We start from the raw sequence: 19,775 nt of genomic DNA on the forward strand, positions 1-19,775 counted from the left end.
TGCACTCTGGGAGGGAGTTTTGGTTTGAGAAGGGACTTGGGGCAGGGGGCAGGACACAGGAGAGACTTGGGATGCTGGAGTGGGGGGGGACTTGCAATGGCCCCACAAATGGCTCCCTGTCCCTGCTGTTGCTGATGGAGGCATGGCCAGAAGGCTCTGCGGGCACATGACCTTCATCCCCCACTCCCCAAGAGCTGAGACTGCAATGCCCAGCCTATTGCTCAGGAACTGCAGCCAATGGGAGCTGCAGGAGGTAGTGCCTACGGATGGAGGCAGTGTGTTCCCCGCCCACTAAGGAGCAACAGGGATGGGAGCTGCTGAAGGAGACCCCTTCCCCACTCCCCCAATCCAGCACCTCAAGCCCTTTCTGTATACATTGTGCCCATCCCCCTTCCAGACCCAAGCCTCTTCCCAGAGCCTGTGCCCTGTAGCTCCTCCTACCTCTACCCTCCCCACCCCACACACTCCTCTACACACAGTTCAAACCCCTCCTTCTTAGTTAAATGGCATTTTTAGTTTACTGGCAACCCTATTCCCTGAGCATGCCAAATAAAATGACTTTTACTATACTAAAGAGAGCATCTGAGCAGCACCCTTTGATAAAAGATGTAAATTCTTATTATTTAGCTTTCTTAACTAGATCATAATTTCCTAAATATACGATTTCCAGTTACACTTTGTGAAATTAGTCTAGCTAGCTAGGTGAGGACGGGAGAAAGAAGAGAAAAGTGGAAAAGTTACAAAATAATCCAAATGAAGACATATTTTATAAAATAATAGTAATTTAATCAAAGCCAGACAGGATCAATCACGATGTTGGGAAGAATTTTCAAAGGAATAGGGAGCCATTAATAACTTCCCAGGCATGGCTGAATAAACAAACCAATTAGAAAACTGAGAATTTTGTTAACAGTTTACAGCTACTATTCCTCATCATTGTGTGTGTTAAATGTTTTCTGTTCTATAACCTTTGTATAATACATCTCTCTGAGTTTTCTGATTTGTGATTGCATTCAGTGAAGCAAAAGCTGAAAAGGAAATGAACTCACAGTCAAGACTGAACTCTAGTAAAAGCAGTTGGCTGTCTCTGGAGAGAGTTATTGAGAAAACTGTGCAAACTTTAAATTGACTCATGAAAGCTAATTATTGCTAAATGACATTTTAAAACCTTGTGTGTGTAATCATACTCATTCAATGAATTGTATATTATGCAACCTTCATTTTTTTTAAAAACTGGAAGAACATATGAAAATGCCTGGTAAAAAACCTACACCAATTTGTATTAGTTTATTTTTACTGCTATTACAAATTACAAGGAATATTCTGAATTAATGCCCCCCATAGTACTGGAGTAATGCTATCAAACTGCTTAGGGACAATCTGTAGAGTAGCTTAAACATTTTAAAAAGTGAGTTAAGATCACTGATTTTGTTGATGCTTTTAGTTTATTTTTAGAGACTCAGCATTACCATCCCCAGCTATTCAAAAATCAAGAATCAGAATTCAAAAAAATCATGAGTGTTTTTGAAATAACAAACATTGGGTTCTTTTTATCTGCTTTCTGTTCTTTCAACTTTCTGACTGCACTCAGGGCACATTTTCCAGCTTTCCCCCATATCCATGAAGGCTAGAAACTTATTTCTTTTTCAGCATGAAAGCAGATATTCTCACATAATTCCATGGTCTAAGGCTTCAAGAAAAAATTACAGAAGTGGCAAACACAGCAGAGTTACACTGCATTATCATTTCCACTCAGAAACAAATCATAGATTTTGTGGCTCGCTATGCAAAACAATCTGCACAGACTTCATTAACTCACACAACATAACTGCAAGTGGGAAATCTGGGCAAAATCTAGCAGAAACTCCTAAGGTATCTGAATACCAATGCAGGAAGCCTGTGTAACAAAATGGAGGAATTAGAATTATAGGTGAGGAAATGAAGTCAGATATAAGGGTAACAAAAACATAGTGCAATAGTAGTCACAACTTCAGAAGAGTTATTCAAGGGTATTTGTTGTTCAGGGATGATAGAAGTAAAGGTGATGGAGTAAAGGTGATGTATATGAATGAGGAGATAGACTACAAAGAAATGACAGATGAAGGAATGGATATAATGGAATCTGGTCAAAATCACTTTGAGGAAGAAAGCTAAAAGAAGCTATGCTATGGACCCCCATGATCTGATTTAGAAATGGATAGAGAAAGATAGGCCTCTTCAATATTTGTAATTAAATCTATATTACTGGACATTTTGTGTTCTTATGGGAGACATTAATTTCCTGATACAGATTGGAGGACATGTGCTACTAATAATGGACCCAGATATTCCTGGCTGAGAGAGCTGACACATTAACAAACCAAAACAGGCAGTGAACCAACCAATGGTGATGCCATTTTAGATTTAGATTTGGAAAGTAGTAACAACTTCATTGAAGATTGTAGATGACAGCCTTGGTTTGAGTGCTTGAGATTTACTTCTGTTTTAACTAAATAGAAGGATAAAGGAAAGGTTTACAACTAGACTTCTTAATTTAAAAATGGCATTTTTTTTAAAAAAAATAAAGGAAACAGTGAGCTAAACTAGATTGAAGACCAAAGTTGTGAATGGGACAGAGGCTTAGAATTATTTTACATCAAATATGCAGAAACTATCTGAAGCCTGCTTTCCAAGAAAGGAGAGGAAAAATTGTAGGGAAGGGTTGCAGGCCGATCTAAACGAACAAGCATCTTCAGCTATGTCTACACTGCACTGCTCTTCCAGAAAAAGCTATGCAAATTGCAGTTCGCAATAAAGGGAAATCAAGGGATGAAGATATGAGGCTACTAAGCACTATGGATAAGGTGGAGATTTAAAGATCATCTACATATGGCCCAATACCTACATAAAAATTTTGCCTCCATTTTTAATGAAGATTATGAGGGCTTACAGGTAGTAGCATATGAGCTAATGAAAATGAGAATACAAACATAGAAATTACAACATCTGAAGTGGAAGTCCAACTCAAACATCTCAAATGGTGGAAATCCAAGGGACCCAGAGAATTTCCATCTACGAATATTAAAGGAACTATCACAAGAAATTGCAAGTCCCATATGAAGGATTTTTAATGTAGCCTTCAACTCAAGGGTTGTGCCCTATGTCTTCAAAATTGCTAATATACTACCTATTTTTAAGAAAGGGAACAAAAGAAATCCAAACTAGTACAGACCCATTAGCTTGACCTCAGTTGTATTTGGTACTGTTTCACCAGTTAAACTAAAGATGGGAATTAATACAATAACTGAAATTGGGTAAGGAGCCGGTTAAAGGAAACTCTACAACAGTCAAACTCAAAGGTAAACTGTCAGGATGGAGGAAGGTTGAAAATTGAACTAATAGAAGTGGGATCAACTTTAATAGTGTAAAGTGCAAGGTCATGCACTATGGATAAGCAACAAGATTTTTGCTGCAAGATGGGGACATATCAGTTAGAATCAGCAGAGGAGGGGAAAGAGTTGGGTATATTGGTCAATCACAGGAAGACTGTGAGATGCCAATGTAAGGCAAACACGAAAAAAGGCTAATGGTATTTCCAGTCAAGATAATTGTTATTACCATTATAAATGTCTTTAGAGTGACATTTTGGTCTCCCAACTTTAAGAAAGATGAAGTCAAACTGGAACAGGTGCAGAGAAGGGCTACAAGGATGATCAGAGGAATGGGAAACCTATTCTATGAGAGGAGACTTAAAGAGCTTGGCCCGTTTAGCATAACCTGACAAGCTGAGGGAAGATATTCTTGCTCTCTATAAATATGGCAGAGGGATAAACAGCAGAGAGGGAGAGGAGTTCTTTAAGTCAAGCACCAATACTGGACACAAGCACAAATGGATAGAAACCGGCCATCAGCCAGTTTAGGTTTAGGTTGGAAATTTAGAAGAAGCTTTCTAACCATAAGAGAAGTGAAGTTCTGGAACACCTTCCTGGGTAGGAGGGGATGGAGTAAAAAAAAAAATTATTTGAGACTTAGCTTGAAATGTTTGTGGAGGAAATGGTACAATGAGACTGCCTAAAATGGCATTTGGACCATCTGCAATTGCTAGTAGCAATATCTCCAGTGACTGAAGATGGGACATGAAATGGAGAGAATTCTGAGATACTACAATGAATTCTTTTCCAGTTGCTGACTGGTGGGTTGTGCCTACATGTTCTGGGTCCACCATATCTGGTGTTGGGAAAGAATTTTCACCTATGTCAAATTGGTAGAGATCCTAAGGGGTGGAGGGGTGTTGCCTTTCTCTGAAGCATGGGGAACAGATTATTTGTAAACTAGGCTGTGTCTAGACTACATGCCTCTGTCGTCAGAGGCATGTAGATTAGACACATAGGCAAAGGTAAATGAAGCCGCGATTTAAATGATCGCGGCTTCATTTACATTTACATGGCTGCCGCGCTGAGCCGACAAACAGCTGATCAGCTGTTTGTCCGCTCAGCGCGCTAGTCTGGATGCTCCCCTGCCGACATCAAAGCCCTTTGTCGGCAGCCCCGTTATTCCTCGTGGGACGAGGTTTACCGGGGCTGCCGACAAAGGGCTTTGATGTCGGCAGGGGAGCGTCCAGACTAGCACGCTGAGCGGACAAACAGCTGATCAGCTGTTTATTGGCTCAGCGCGGCAGCCATGTAAATGTAAATGAAGCCGCGATCATTTAAATCGCGGCTTCATTTACCTTTGCCAAAACAACAAATCTACATGGCTCCGTCGACGGAGCCATGTAGTTTAGACATACCCTTAGAGTCAACAGTGGATTCTCTGTAACTTGAAGTCTTTACATTATTTGAAGACTTGAGTAACTCAACTGGAGGTAGTGATAGAAATGTAGCCGTGTTAGTCTGGTGTAGCTGAAACAAAAAACAGGACTATGTAGCACTTTAAAGACTAGCAAGATGGTTTATTAAGGTTGGGCTCTCATCTCCTGTTTCAAGGTAGAAGATCACAATGGGAAGTGGAAGTTGTAGGTGAATAATAGGAGAAACTATTGATATTGCAAGAGATTAAAAAGGTGGGGGGGTCTCATAACACTGGCTGAATTTTAATGCATGCTGTGTCTCACCTATCAAAGAAGACAGAGGCAACAAATTGGTTTGTGGGTTTTTGTACTTTTGAACTTTCTGCCAAACTGCAGCAGAACGGTTCCTGTGAAACAGACAGTATCTGGAATTGTGGATCTAGATTTTTTTTCCCTCTTCTCATCAGTTGTCCTAATTTCCCCCTAGATACAGAGGCAACACAAAGAAGCTGTAACTGTGTTGAAGAAGGCTGGCGCATTTTTTAATTTTCAGTTAATTTCTATAACCTTATATAACATAAAGTATCAACATTCTGGTTTGCAATAGTCAGAGTCAAGGATGCTTGAAAGACTGGTGAAAATATGTCCAATGATTTATTATAAATGACTGATTGACCATATATTTAACAACAAAATTGTAGACTGGAAGCTATAGAGACTGGCCACTTCAATAAATGCTGCTACTACGGTATGTTGCGTTCTTCTCTTGCTGTTATTGACTTGTACTAAATATCAGTTTTAAAATAAATATCAACTAATAGGTTAATTATAAATAAATTATATAATCTGACAGCTGACTTAATCATCCAAATTAGTTTGCATAAACATATTAAAATGTATAATTACTGCTGATATTGGGATTTCTTTAGTCATTTTATGTAGCTCTTAGTGTGTCCATTAAGTTTTATTACCCATCTAAATCTCCTTGGAACATTATCTGTACTTTTTTTTTCCAAACAAACTTTCCAGGTGTTACTGGATCAATTGTTCTTTGTTGTTCACGGTTTTTTTAGTTACAAGGTTTTTAAATTTCACGTAACTCTGTTTGTTTTAAATCTTTTAACTGATATGATCACAGTGCTAAAATATTGATCATTTTCATCAAAAAAAAGTTTGTAACATTTCTGATATCGTATATGCCAGTGTTTCTTAAACTATGTTCCACAGAACACTGGTGTTCCATGAACAACTTGCAGGTATGCTGCAACCTCTTCTTTGTTTTTGTTATTTCTTTGTTTTTGTCTTTTTTTTTTTTTGTCTGACAACAATTTATTTTTGCAGAAAATTTTCATAGGTGTTCTGCATAAAAAAATATTATAGTTTGGTGTTCCATGGTCTCAAAAAGTTAAAGAAACACTGGTATATGCTGTTTCCTGTCTCATACATACTGAACTGCAAGATGAGGGCCCAAGAGACTAACAAACTAAAATGGGATAGGCGACAGAGAAAGAATATATAAGTAAAGCAGCGAAGATGATAAATGGCTACCTCTTAATAAATTATTGGCATTTTGTCCTCCATAAACTTGTCTTAAATAGACAACTGGTCTCTTAGAAGTATTAGTGGAAACAGAACTTTAAGAAGGATATGAATAGAGAGAGTGGTAGCCTTGGGTGACCCTCTCTCCTCTCCGCCGCCACATGTAGTAAATAGTGAAGAAGAAGTTATGGACAGGCTTGTGGGACAGGTAGACAGCTAGGGCATCAGGGCTGGCCTCGTTAACAGAGCAAAGGGAATGGGAGAAAGCAAGCATCATGTAAAAGAGACAAAGGAAAGATTGATAGGAGGGGCAGTTATGCAAGCATTTGATAGTGGCTGAGAAACCTGAATTTAATGTAGTGAAGGAAAAAATACCCAGTGGAGAGATCCAGCACGTATTTGTATATATGAGCCAAGGAAAGGTGATATGGTCACATCAACGGGCAAGGAAGTTAATTTTGGCAGCTTAATTCTATAGCAATTGAAAGAGAACCAACACAGTCAAAGAGGGGGAAAAGGGTTATATCAATAACAGGAGATAGGGACGTAAACACCTTATGTTTTTTCATTCACCTGTTTTAGAATCCTCCCTCACCAGCCAATGTTCCCTCTGAATTTTTCTATCCATGTGCAGAATAAATTTTGTTATGTGCAGTGAGGCATGTGCAAATGTGCACCACCATTAGGAACACATGTTGACAACTGTGGGTGCTCTGCTAATCAACTGGGCAGCATTTGAATCTCTCCTAGGTGGCCACTCAAGCATTCAGCTTACAGGTAACATTGACCTCAGCTATCATTTACCTCAGTACAGCAACTACTTTTTTCGATTTTATTTATAAGCTTACTGTTTTCCATATTATTGTACAGCAGTGTCTAAAACTATGGGCACTTTCAGTTTTTAGAAGTTGACTATACTTTTTCTCCCAAAAAGATGTTCTTGATGACACAAAACCCAGTCAGCATGCTCAAAGTGTTAATATTGTACATCTGTTTTGTCTCAAAGAACAGCTGAACAGTATCTTAAACTGTGATCCACATTTTGATGTCTTATTTTTATATTTCAGCATCTGTCTATATGTTTGTGGCTAACTAATGTCTGGCACTCTATTATACAATTACGTTTCAGCTCCAATTAAACTGTTAATCGGTGTAGGCGTGCTTTAGTGCATAACCCGTAGTAGAAGTAAACAACAGAGAAAAGACAGTGAACAACAGTAACAACATCAGCATTTCATTTTCTGATCACTTTCTACGCATATGTGGCTATAGGTTGAACCCCTCCTGTCTGGCACCTTTGGGACCTGACCAGTGCCAAACCAGAGAATTTGCTGAATCACAGGAGGTCAATATTGTGTAGTAGCACTACCAACACTTCCCCTGCTTACTGGGCTCTTAGAAGACACTTAGGGGTAAATTAGAGCTAAATAACTGCACAGAACACAGAGCCAGGACTGGTGGCTGCAAACAAACTTTATGGGTCCATGGGAAACTTGGCCACACCCATGATAAGAGGACATCTGGATAACTAAAATCATGCCAGATTATGAATGTTGCCGGACCAGAAAGTGCCAGACTAGAGAGGTTCAACCTGTAATTGTTAATCTTTGGGTCTTCCTACAATCACCTTTTGACTTCTAATAGACTGGTTTATTTACTAATCACTACTGAATACAGGTTGCATGTAGAATCATGGCGGGTAGATGTTGCATTACAAGTCTTGAAATTCAAATCACATATGCCATTTGCAAAATTAAAACAAAACCTATGAACAAAGAAATGCATCTTACAAGATGGTGATTTGATTTAGCTCACCAGTCAGTCAATTGGGGTGAATTCCAAAAACAAAGTGACTTTCAGCTTAGTTCATTGATGAAAGTCATAGCATGTCAAGTTAGAAAAACTATCTCAGTTTATCTTTACTGCAGCAACTGAGCTTAAGATGATTAGGAGAATTAAGAAACACCTCCAGAACCTTAAACTATACCTGGAACCACATACAAAGCTAGCACAAAAATTTGATTTCAACAGGAGCAGCCTTAGATAAGCTGCCGGCAACTGGCGCCCTAGGCGAAACGCGCGATCGGCGCCCCCGCCTCCAAAGCCCTCAACAGCCATTTATCTTGGCACCCTAGTCAACCACCTAGTTCGCCTGTGTTGATGGGCTGTCACTGGATTTCAAATGTTATGTGCTCACTGTATCCAGCACCACACCAGAGGCAGGAAGCTGCGATCTGCTCCCGCTAGAGCTTATGAGTAGAATCCATTGATAATCCTGAGTACTGCCAGGCTTTGATAATGATCTCCACAACTATGAGGCCATAAGCAGCAATGGATCCAATAGGATCCTGAAGCTGCAAGTCATTTGTAGCTAAAAGCTCATCTCTGAAGGGCCTTAATAGATTAAGCAGACACCACTTATTCTGCTGAATGCTTGCCCATGCTAACTAACATCAACTTCCACTATATCTGGGTTCACTCGAAGATATCAACACAGTTCATATCCAAATAGACCTTATCTAAGAAATAAGGGGACAATACCTCCCCATGAGGAACACAGCATTCTGCTTCTGTGTTCAGGCAATACAGTTCAAATAAAATCTGCTTGTCTAGATTTTACAGATGCTTTGCTAAAACACAAAACTTGGTAGTGTAGTGTAGGCACAGCCTTAGTTGCTTAGTAAAATTGGTAAGCCCTGATTATTGACATGGATTAAACAAGGCTTTTTTGAACTGTACTGCTAGGCAGCTTAATGCGTATGTCATAACTTCACAATGTTTGTGTCTGTTGTCCTCAACCCAATAATTGACTGTAGGACTATTCAAATACTGTTTCCCTAATTCTCTTTCCTTCTTTCTTTTAATAGAGAGCATCCAATTGTTTCCAAACATCTGCTCCTATTTATAAGGAAAAATGTGAAACCAGCCCACCCCCACAAAAACAACCTCAGACCAATTCTCCCCCCCCCAGCAAAATTCAATGGCTTGCTAACAAATTCAGCACTGATCTCGTCATGCCTTAGAATGGTAAGTTTAAACCATTGATTAAAACACTTTACTATTTCTAGCCATTAGCACCCAGTGCTCAGCAGATCTAAGTGACAAAATTCAAACACATGGTGTCTGCCTAAAGGGAAATACAGAAAGTGAAAGACAGAGGCAGAGGTGTTGCTGATCCTATGCATCATTTGAGACACAGTCTGACTCAGAACCCTTCCTCACTGTTGTTGTTGGCATTGCTTTCAATAAAACGGTTTACTGAAAAAGAGCACATACCAGACTTGGCACAGGGGCTGGCACAAATACTTAATATAATGCAGAGATTCTGCTTCTAAAAAGAACTGAAAACAACTGATTTTCTATAAAACCAACTTACAGATAAGTGATAACAAAAAGGACCCAAAGATGCTTTTAAATAACAAAATCCAGAAGAATTACCTTCAGCAGAGGTTAATAATAAACACATTCCAAGGTGCTTATCATATTAATAATTCACAGATTGCAGAAGATGAGGATGATGCATTAGAAAGCATCTAAAATCTTAAATATAATAATTTGAGAGATGAGGTAGGTGAGCTCTGAGCTCTGTGTAAACTCAAAAGCATCTCTCTCTCCAGGGCCGGCCCACAACATTTTGGCACCTGAGGAGGGGAGCTCAAAGGATGCCCCCATGCCCTCTCGCTTGGGCCAAAACTTTGAAAGGTCTCAATTCTGCCTTCTTCCTGTTCTACTCCTCTCATGGTACTGTTCTGCTACCTACATATGTACCAGCAGCAGACACAATTTTCTACACTCTGGGTCCTAGTGGTGGCCCCCCACTGTCTGGAACCTGAGGTGGTCGCCTCAGGGTAAGGCCAGCCCTGTCTCTCTCTCTCTTGCCAAGAGAAGCTGGTCCTATAGCAGATGTTACTTCACCACCTTGTCTCCCTGTTATCTTGGGATCAATAGCTACAACACTTGAAATACTGCACTTTGGCTACATCCACACTGCCAGGTCTTGTGCAAGAACATATGCAAATGCCTGAAAATAAGTGGCAAAAGTGCTGTTGCGCAAGAGAGGGTTTTTGCGTAGACTGCTCCTTCTTGCGCAAAAGCCCCTTGTGCAAAATGGTGGCTCATTAAGCATGCAAATGAGGCGTGGTGATATTCATCAACGTGCCTCATTTGCATATGTTCTTGCGCAAGACTGGGCAGTGTAGATGTAGCCTTTGAGAGCCAGGAAGGACAATCTCTCCCTTCCCCACCACTTTTCTTTTCTCTACATTTCTTAGGAATCAAGTTGTTTAATGACCATTTTTCCCTATAATTTTAGGTATTCAGCATGTATGCAGTGGGGACAGCCAGGTGGATACTTAGGGTATGGCTACACTACTGAGGTTTTTTTCAGAAAAACCAGCTGTTTTTCCAAAAAAACTTCAATTATGTCCACACTGCAGTCGCATTCTTTTGAAAGAAAATCGAAAGAACAGAAGGGTTTTTCCAACATTGGTAAACCTCTCTCTACAAGGAAAAAGCCTTTTTCCGAAAGAGCTCTTTTGGAAAAAGGTGAGTATGGACAGGGAAGAGAGAGCTCTTTCACAAGAAGAGGAAAGAGGAAAAAGCACAGGTGCCCTGGTGGCCATTCCGCGTATAATAATCACAACTGAAGTGTGAGATAGCGTCCATTCAGTGTGGACACTATCTTTCAGAAAAGCAGATCGCTTTTTTGATGTGCTTTGGCAGTGTGGATGATCTCTTTTGGAAGAAGTTTTTTCGGAAGATCTCTTCGGGAAAATCTTCTTCCGAAAGAAGCCTGCAGTCCAGACATAGCTTTAGAGAAACATGTTATAAACAAACTTCCTAATTAACTATTTCATGTCTTCACCTGCATTGTGTCCATTAGTCCATCCCCATGACTGCTTTGAGACTTCCAAACCGCTGAGTAGCTTCAAACAGCTAAACAACCTTAATTTGCTCCCCCTTGTGTGCATGGCTTATGTTAATGTCTTTAATTATATGATCCCATGCAATTTTTTCTGCAGGATCCCTACCTTGTTCAGTGCTTAGAATGTATGGCTCTCAATTAGCAGCTACTGTATATTTTATTTACTCTTCATTGAACTATATGCGGCCTTCGGCATTATTTCCTGCATACTATGCTGACGCAGCTCTGAAGACAGAATTATTAATATCCTCATGGGCTTTTGTATGGCACTCATCACTATAGCATTGGAGTGTTTCATAAACATTAATTTTCGTAACCCTCCTGTGAGGTGACCAGGGCCTGAGTTTTCAGAGTACTTCGCATTATATAGCACTGTGTATATTCAAAACTCTGCTGACACTAACTTGAATAGCTTCTTGAGAGTGCTCAGCACTTAAGTAAATCAGGCCCCAAAATATGAAGTTGGATAACTACCTACAAAAAATCCAGTTTAAGTGACTCCTAACATCAAATAGGAGCGCTATGGCAGAGGCAGGGATAGAATCCTGTTCTCCAGGGCACCATTCTACTGCTTCAGCCTTGAGATTTTCCTTTCTCTGGCTATGTCTACACTACAGAGTTTTTTCGGAAAAAAAAGTCGTTTTTCTAAAAATAAAAAAAATTAATTGAGTTACATCCACACTGCAATCGCATTCATTTAAAAAAAATAAAAAATCAAAATAACGGAGAGATTTTTCCAACATTGGTTATGTTGGAACCTCTTTCTATGAGGAAGAAGCCTTTTTCCGAAAGAGCTCTTTTGGAAAAAGGCATGTGTGGAGGGGGAAGAGGGAGTTCTTTCACAAGAAGAGGAAAGAGGAAAAAGCACAGGTGCCCTGGTGGCCACTCCGCCTATAGTAATCACAGCTGAAATGCGAGATAGCATCCATTCAGCGTGGACGCTATCTTTTGAAAAAGCAGATTGCTTTATTGATGTGCTTTGGCAGTGTGGATGCTCTCTTTCAGAAGACATTTTTTCGGGAGATCTCTTCTGGAAAATCTTCCGAAAGAAGCTGCAGTCTAGACGTAGCCTCACTCTGACATCTCGTCTCACTCACCTCCCAGTGTCCAGCTTCTGCAATAAATAAAGCAGGGGTCCTACAGACAAGTCAATGTCTCCACTTCAAAACCCCTATAGGGTGCCCTTGTGGGTAGTGCACTAGATGGGAATTAGGAGACTTGGCACTGCCATTGCCTGCTAAGTGACTTGAGCAAGTCACTTCACCTTTTTGACTTCCTTGTAAAGCACTAAGATCTCCTGATAAGTGCTATACAAAAGCTAGGTATTAATTAATTATATTATTAATTATTATTATTATTATTATTCCTAGAGGGCCATCCATCCTGTACACCGAGTGAAACAGTGATCCTTTGGAAAAGGTAGTATGTTCAAGGAGGCTGAAGAGGAAACTTTAATTCTGGCATCTTCTAACTCCTGAGTTCTTGATTTTGCAACCTTAATGTTCTTTTAACATAGTTTTGTTGCATGGGTATATGTAATTTCCTAATTTTTTTAAAATAAAGCAAACAAACAAATAAAAAAAACTACAGACAAATATTCCATCACATGGCCTCATGTTGACATTTACATGATTCACCAGCAGGGTTGGAACCTTTACATTGACTTGACACAGACTTCTGCAACTGGAGCTAATGGAATATCTGCTAGTAGTAGCAGGTTATCAATGTCTATGTTGACCAGCACCAGGTGGTGATGGGACACTTTGCCAGGGAATTTCACAGAAACTTGCTGACAACAAGAGGAATACTGGTAAGATTCAGGTCCCCTTATGCTTTTGAAGCAGACAGCTTGCTTCAGTAGGCTGCCTGGGCACAGGAAGGGACATCATTCAAAATACAGGACAAATGTTTTCTTGCTCTCAGTTCACATGCCAGGACCCAGACCGGGCACACCTCACACCCGCAACTATAGGTAAAGTCCTGCTCAGTCCCAAGCTGTAACACACATGCATGGATGGAATCTTCAGGGATTTTAGCTGCTAAAATCTAAGAAGTCACTACTGAGCATGTGTGAACTGAGATTTTTCCAAATGCTTTTAGACTGACAAAACTGGCTGTCATGATACAATTCCCTGCCCTGCCAAATATTAAGTTTGTGCTTCAAAGGATGGGGGTTCTAGGACTTTTCAGATAAAACATTTTAAACACCATGGGCTGTGTCTACACTGGCATGAATTTCCGGAACTGCTTAAAACGGAATACTATTCCGTTTTCAGTTTTTCCGGAAAAGGAGCGTCTACATTGGCAAGCTGCTTTTCCGGAAAAGCCCTTTTTCTGGAAAAGCGTTTGTGGCCAATGTAGACGCGCTTTTCCAGAAAAGAGCCCCGATCGCCATTTTCGCCATCGGGGCTTTTTTCCGGAAAAGACTACTGGGCTGTCTACACTGGCCCTTAGGACTTATGCCTGAGCGGGAGCAGAATAGTTTTTCCGGAATAGCGGCTGATTTTGTACAGTAGAGCATCGTTGCTTTTCCGGAAATTCAAGGCCAGTGTAGACAGCTCGCAGCTTATTCCGGAAAAGCGGTTGATTTTCCAGAATAAGTGGCCCAGTGTAGACACAGCCCATGTGTTTTCCCCTTGCCTCATTCTCAGAAACAGTTTCAAAGAGCATTAAGTGTGTCAGTGTGAGAGAGGTTATTGGAACACCACAGTAATCTACAGTAAGACTAACCGGAGCAAAAATGCTACATAGGCTTTATGCTGATCCTGTGCATAGTGGTGAATTTCATAGTGAGATAATTCTCTCTTTTTATGTTATACACAATATTTTAAGCATATACAGTACTTTAATATCAAACAGAACCAATAAAGTCATGGCCTGATGGATGACCTTCTATTACTTTTAATTAGGACTGTCAACCTATTTTGAAAACATCGCAATTAATTGCAAGATTAAAAAAGGAGTCACAATTAATTGCCATTTTAATCACATTGTTAAATTGAATGGAATTCTAATTTAAATTTATTATAAATATGTTTGGATGTATTTCTACATTTTCAAATGCAGATTTCAATTATAACACAGAATATAAAGTGTATAGTACTCACTTCCTATTTTTTATTTGTACTGTAGAAAGAAACAAGAGTATTTTTCAAATCACTTCATAAATGTAGTGTAATGCATTCTCTTCATTGTGAAAATGCAGCTTACAAATACAACTTTTTTTCACATAGCTACTCTCAAAACCAAAACAAGCCTACAAGTCCAGTCAGTCTACTTCTTCTTCAGCCAATCGCTAAGACAAATCAGTTTATTTACATTTATAGGAGATAATGTTCCTCCTTCTTACTTAGAATGTCACCTGAAAGTGAAAATAGGGCTTTGCATAACACTACTGTAGCCAGCATAACAATTTATTTACATGCTAGGTATGCCTTGCAACTTGTAATCAATTACAAACCAGGAAAGAAATCCAGAAATTAATGAAAAAATAACTATAAATTATATAATTATTAGACTATATACATTATGGAAGTGCCACTTATAGTTTCTTAGCTAAGTTTTGTCTGAATTTTGCATGTAAAGCAGGATTCAAACACTTTGTAATGTACAAGGAATACAACAGTCTTCTCAAAATTAATGTACTTACTCCTTCTGTGCAGCATCAATTTTCTGTGAATTTACAAATAAATTAGTTAAATACAATATAGGTTCTTCAGCAAAATATAGGTCCTTCAGCAAATTTAGCAAGGTGTGATTGACTTTTTTTTTGTCCCAAATGATCTTGACAATTGAATAATGCAAACCCTTCAAACTTTTCTTAGAGCTAGAACACAGTGAAATCTTACTTTTGACATCATTTTTAGAGTTAATTATCATATTTCTCCCATTATTCTTCAGAAGTGAAAGTTTGGGCTTTGTTAGGGAATGCTAGTAAGAATTTCACCTATAATTGCCCTCTTTCAAACAAAGGTGACTGCTGGCTTCTCTCTCACAGAACAAAAACGGGAGGTGGTGGCCAAAAATAATACCTTAATGGACATCTGCTATGGCGTCATCCTCATGAAAATAAGAAGAGATAGTAACTATTATGAAATATGGCAAGTTTTCATTAACATATCTTAAGGAGAATATGTAATATGCCAGTCATTGCTGAAATATAGCATTTGGTTATGAACTATAACAACACAAATGACCACTATATCTAAATATTTGTCTTAACAGTGATATTGTGACCAGAAGGTACACTAGAGACAATAAGAACTATAACAGACTGTTGCATTTTAACCAAAAATCTAGTCTACAGAATCATAAGAATCTGAATGTTAGTTAACTAAGTGTAACTGTCTACACTATGCAGCTGTTAGGGACAAGGCTGTGTTGCCTTCTCACTAAACGTTAGCTTGTGTGAGCGCAGTTTGTCAGCACTTTTGACAACGAAATACTTCCATCCCCTATGAGAGGGGTTCACTTTGTCAGCAGAATAGCGTTCCCACGTTCACAGAAAAACTTTGTCATTCCTTAGGATGTGAGCATCTGGTTCATGACAAAAGTTTTGTCAATCAAGTGTAGATATACCTTGATTCTTTCCTTTCCGGCACATCTTTAACCATATGTGTCCTTTGCAAAATGCTTAGATGCTGCGATAGTGTTTTAGTTAGTATTCCCATTTGATGCACTATGTTACAGTTACAAATTCAAAACCTACAGTGGAGCATCAAATACTTAAAACCCATAAACTTCCTTTCATTACTTTTTAGGGTAGTAGCCTCTGCAAGTTTCATAAATATGGGCTTCCAATAGCCCTGTGGTGTCATTTCAAACATATGTTGTTGACCCAGTCAAATGGTATTTTCCTGAAGGTATCCTCTAAGCATAGGGCATTTCAGGGCAAATTCAGTGCACCTAAATTGGTTGAGACTGAAAATGTGTGATATTGGATGACAAAAAATTCAGCACAAGGCAGAAATGCAGCAGTTCCACAACAGTTGTTCATAGTTTTTATTTCTGTTACATGGAAAGGTGGGAGGTGTTCATCCCCTATAAATCTTGTTATGTCCACATTCTCACAGTAACTTCACCAAAGCAAGGAAAGTGTAATTATTTAGCAAGTGGGAAATGATTAGGAGTTTATGCTGCAGATCATGATCATTTTAACAGGGCCAAATGTATTCAGGATTCTGAAAAAAGAGAGGTTTATTCAGTAATGTTAAAATGAAGAAATTCAAGCCAATTCTAGTAATGATCTTTTCTTCCTTTTGATGACCCCCCCCCCCCCCAATTCCAAAGCACTCCATTCAAAAGGGGAAAGGGGAGATAGAGGGGAATAGAGTTACAAGCTTTCAGGATTTCCTGTGGACATGTAATCCACCTAAATACCCTATGTAGATAAGTTCAGGCTTTGGGGAAGCCAGGTTTGGCTGAAGGCTCACAACATTTAAGCCCCAAAGCTTCTGCCAGGACCAGAAGTCCACTTGATTCTCTCCAGGTTACTAGTATCAGAGGGGTAGCCATGTTAGTCTAACTGACGAAGTGACTAACTGACGAAGTGGGTCTTTGCCCACAAAAGCTTATGCTCCTACACTTAACCACCTGCATTCTGCTACAAAGACCTTTTACATCTGCACTTGAAAGGGAATCCTCTGAACTGTCATTCATGTTAAAATTCGACACTTTCCAAAAAGGACTTAACAAACATTTGAACTATCTCACCCATTACCAAGACAGTTTCCCCAATTATCACCTCTAATACCATTAACTCACAAACATCCCACTCTCCCTACCTCTAATATCATCAATTCACAGACACTTACCTTCCTTCCTCCCCCCCCCTGCATCCCCCTCCTGTTCTGCAATGTGATTTGTCCTTTTCATATTTGTTCATTTTTTTTTAAATTGTATCCTTTGGTATATATGGTTGTGACTACTTTCTTCCACTATTTGATCTGAGGAAGTGGGTCTGGCCCACGAAAGCTCATCATCTAATAAATCATCTTGTTAGTCTTTAAAGTGCTACATTGTCCTGCATTTTGCTTCACCTACACTTCAGTTAGTCTACAAGGTGCCACAGGACTCCTCGCCGCTTTTCCAGGGTACTAGAAACTTCATTTGATAGAATTTTCAGCCAGAAATTCTTTGGTCATGTTCAAATAATTAAAAAAGGCCAGGTTTATCACACTGGGGCTGCTTTTTGTAACTCAAATCCCTCCAAACCAATCTGAGCTCATTTTCAATTTCATGGATCCAACTGGCTCATGCAGTTGAGTTTTGGGAAAGTCTGTGAAGTTGAAAATTGACATTCTGCTGAATGCTGGCAAGTACAGCAATGTATGTATATTTTTGTCTTCCTGTGGAAGGATGTTACTCACACACATTCTCTGCACATCAACCAGTCGGTAAACCATAAACAATGAATGCTTTGTGGCTATGGATTTCAATCTCACTATTTTTATAGCGGCTGCATTTAAATAAACCACTGTGCTGATATATATACAATGAAAATGCACCCCCAACACAAGCTTAATAGAAAACAGTATTTCTCAGTTTATTTAGTATTTGCTCACATTCTCTCTCACCTCTCAGTTACCACACCTGATAACATTTCCGTATTGGTCCAAAGGGACTGAAACGTACATTGTACCCACATAAACCCATATACTAGCATAGACATTTTGCCCTGTTTACATTTAGAGAAAGCTATCAGTGTCCTATTATGTGTAATCAGGGGATCTGACAGTCTCACCAGGCCCCTGGATAAGGTGTGGGGGGAAGGTCTGGGTCCATGCTCCTTGCTCCTGGAAGGGACAAGGCCTCACGCAGAAGGAGTGGGGCTGGGGGGAAACCTGCCGACAGTGCCACTGGACTGTAGCACATCCCTCCAATCCTCAGAGATGCCCAAAGCATGCTACAAGGCGGCCTGGGCCCTTTTGAATGGCCAGGCCCCCAGGCAGTTGTTCTCATTTGCCCCCTCCACATCGACAGACCTGTGTGTAATAATATCTTCAATGTCAATTCCTTTTAAACTAAGAGCCAAACTCATCTCTTGGTATAACGCCTTTAAAATCAGATGGATTTATCCCAAAGTTTCTATTTCCAAATAACTTAGTTCCCTTTCTGAGGCAGGTGTTAGGTTTAATATCAGAGTCTGGGGTGTCTAACTAAAGCATATTGCCAAAATCCTCCAAAGACTAATTTCATATGCTCTGTAGAATTAGGGCTCCTATCTTTTATTTTTCAAACAGTCATAGACAATATTAAAAAGTATTTGTAATATTAAAAATCTTTGTAAAAGCAATGCATACAAATAAAGGAAACCAAATAAATAAGAATATTTACAACTGAACTAATTTTAATGAGCTACTTGAATTTCTAAGTAGGAACTTTCACTTCAGGTCAAATCTGAAATAAAAAAGTGAATATGAATACAATTTAATAGTCCAGTATTCCCAGTGCAGCTTTTATTATTATAGACATCGTTTGTATATTTGATAAAGGGATCTTTTGCCTGCAGAGCCAAGCTACCCTTTCCACCTGATGCTGCAGTGAAATCATTAATGCCTCAGTTTATGACATCACAGTCTGTTACCACAGAAATATTTTTGATGTCTCAATGCCAATTTTATTACTTCAACTACAGAATACGCTCACAAGAGAAATAGTGGTGAGGAAGTACTCTTAGTTCAGACACTAAAGGCCAATTCCTAGTCAGCGTAAAAAGCCTCAATCAATGGAGCCAGTAAGAAAGCCTCCCAACCAAGCTCCAGATAACTAGCACAATTGCTCGGTAGCTTTGGTGTGCTCACTGTAGAGACTCCTGACAGGAGCAATGAAGCCAGTGGGAGGTGAGGGTACTCAATGCTTCACTAGATAATGTGCTCAGGACCTGATCCAACCCTAGTGGGTGTTAGATTGAGCAACTAATGAATTTACAGTCAGTCAGAATTAGAACCCAGAATTTTCTGTGTTCCCCCATTTGCATTCTTGGACTGTTGCTGTATGCTCAGTTTAGCACCATCCAGAAATATTTAGCCTAGAGCCACTGATGATGTTTGTTCTCAACCACCCATGGATCATGTCTCCTAATTTGGTGCTAATGGTAGGAAGTAGAGGTATTTAACACCATAAACCACCAAAGAATAGTCACCAGTTAGCAAATAACTAGGTCTCCCTTTGCCCTCCTCCACCCTCAATTCTACAGCGTGATTTTATTACATGCTGTAAACATGCCCATTTTTCATTTTTCCTAAGTACTTAGTGCACTGCAGCATTTCACCTTTTTTTCCTCCAGAAAGGATGCAGTATAATGCAGTTTGATTTAAATTATTACCCTGCTGCACTGTTTCTTTGAGATGCTATTTTCCCTGCCTGTTCTGACTGCTGAGCACAATTGCTACAGCTCAATTATTAAAGAGAATCTAAAAATAGTGCAGTGCAAGGTTGTCTACAAAGAAAAATCATTCAAACACAGCAAGAGACAGAGCCTAGGCAGCAAGCTCTCACTGTTATTAGCTTCTTAATTCTCTTTTCCTTTTTTATTGTTTCTTT

At 39.4% G+C, this 19,775-nt stretch overlaps 1 protein-coding gene across 5 annotated transcripts in view; it reads right to left on the reverse strand.

The window, feature by feature from the left end:
- ARPP21 (cAMP regulated phosphoprotein 21) overlaps positions 1-19,775 on the reverse strand; it is a 263,033-nt gene that overhangs the window by 216,708 nt on the left and 26,550 nt on the right. The window lies entirely within an intron of this gene.

The sequence above is a fragment of the Pelodiscus sinensis genome, chromosome 2 (genome assembly GCF_049634645.1).
Source record: "Pelodiscus sinensis isolate JC-2024 chromosome 2, ASM4963464v1, whole genome shotgun sequence".
NCBI lineage: Eukaryota > Metazoa > Chordata > Testudines > Trionychidae > Pelodiscus > Pelodiscus sinensis.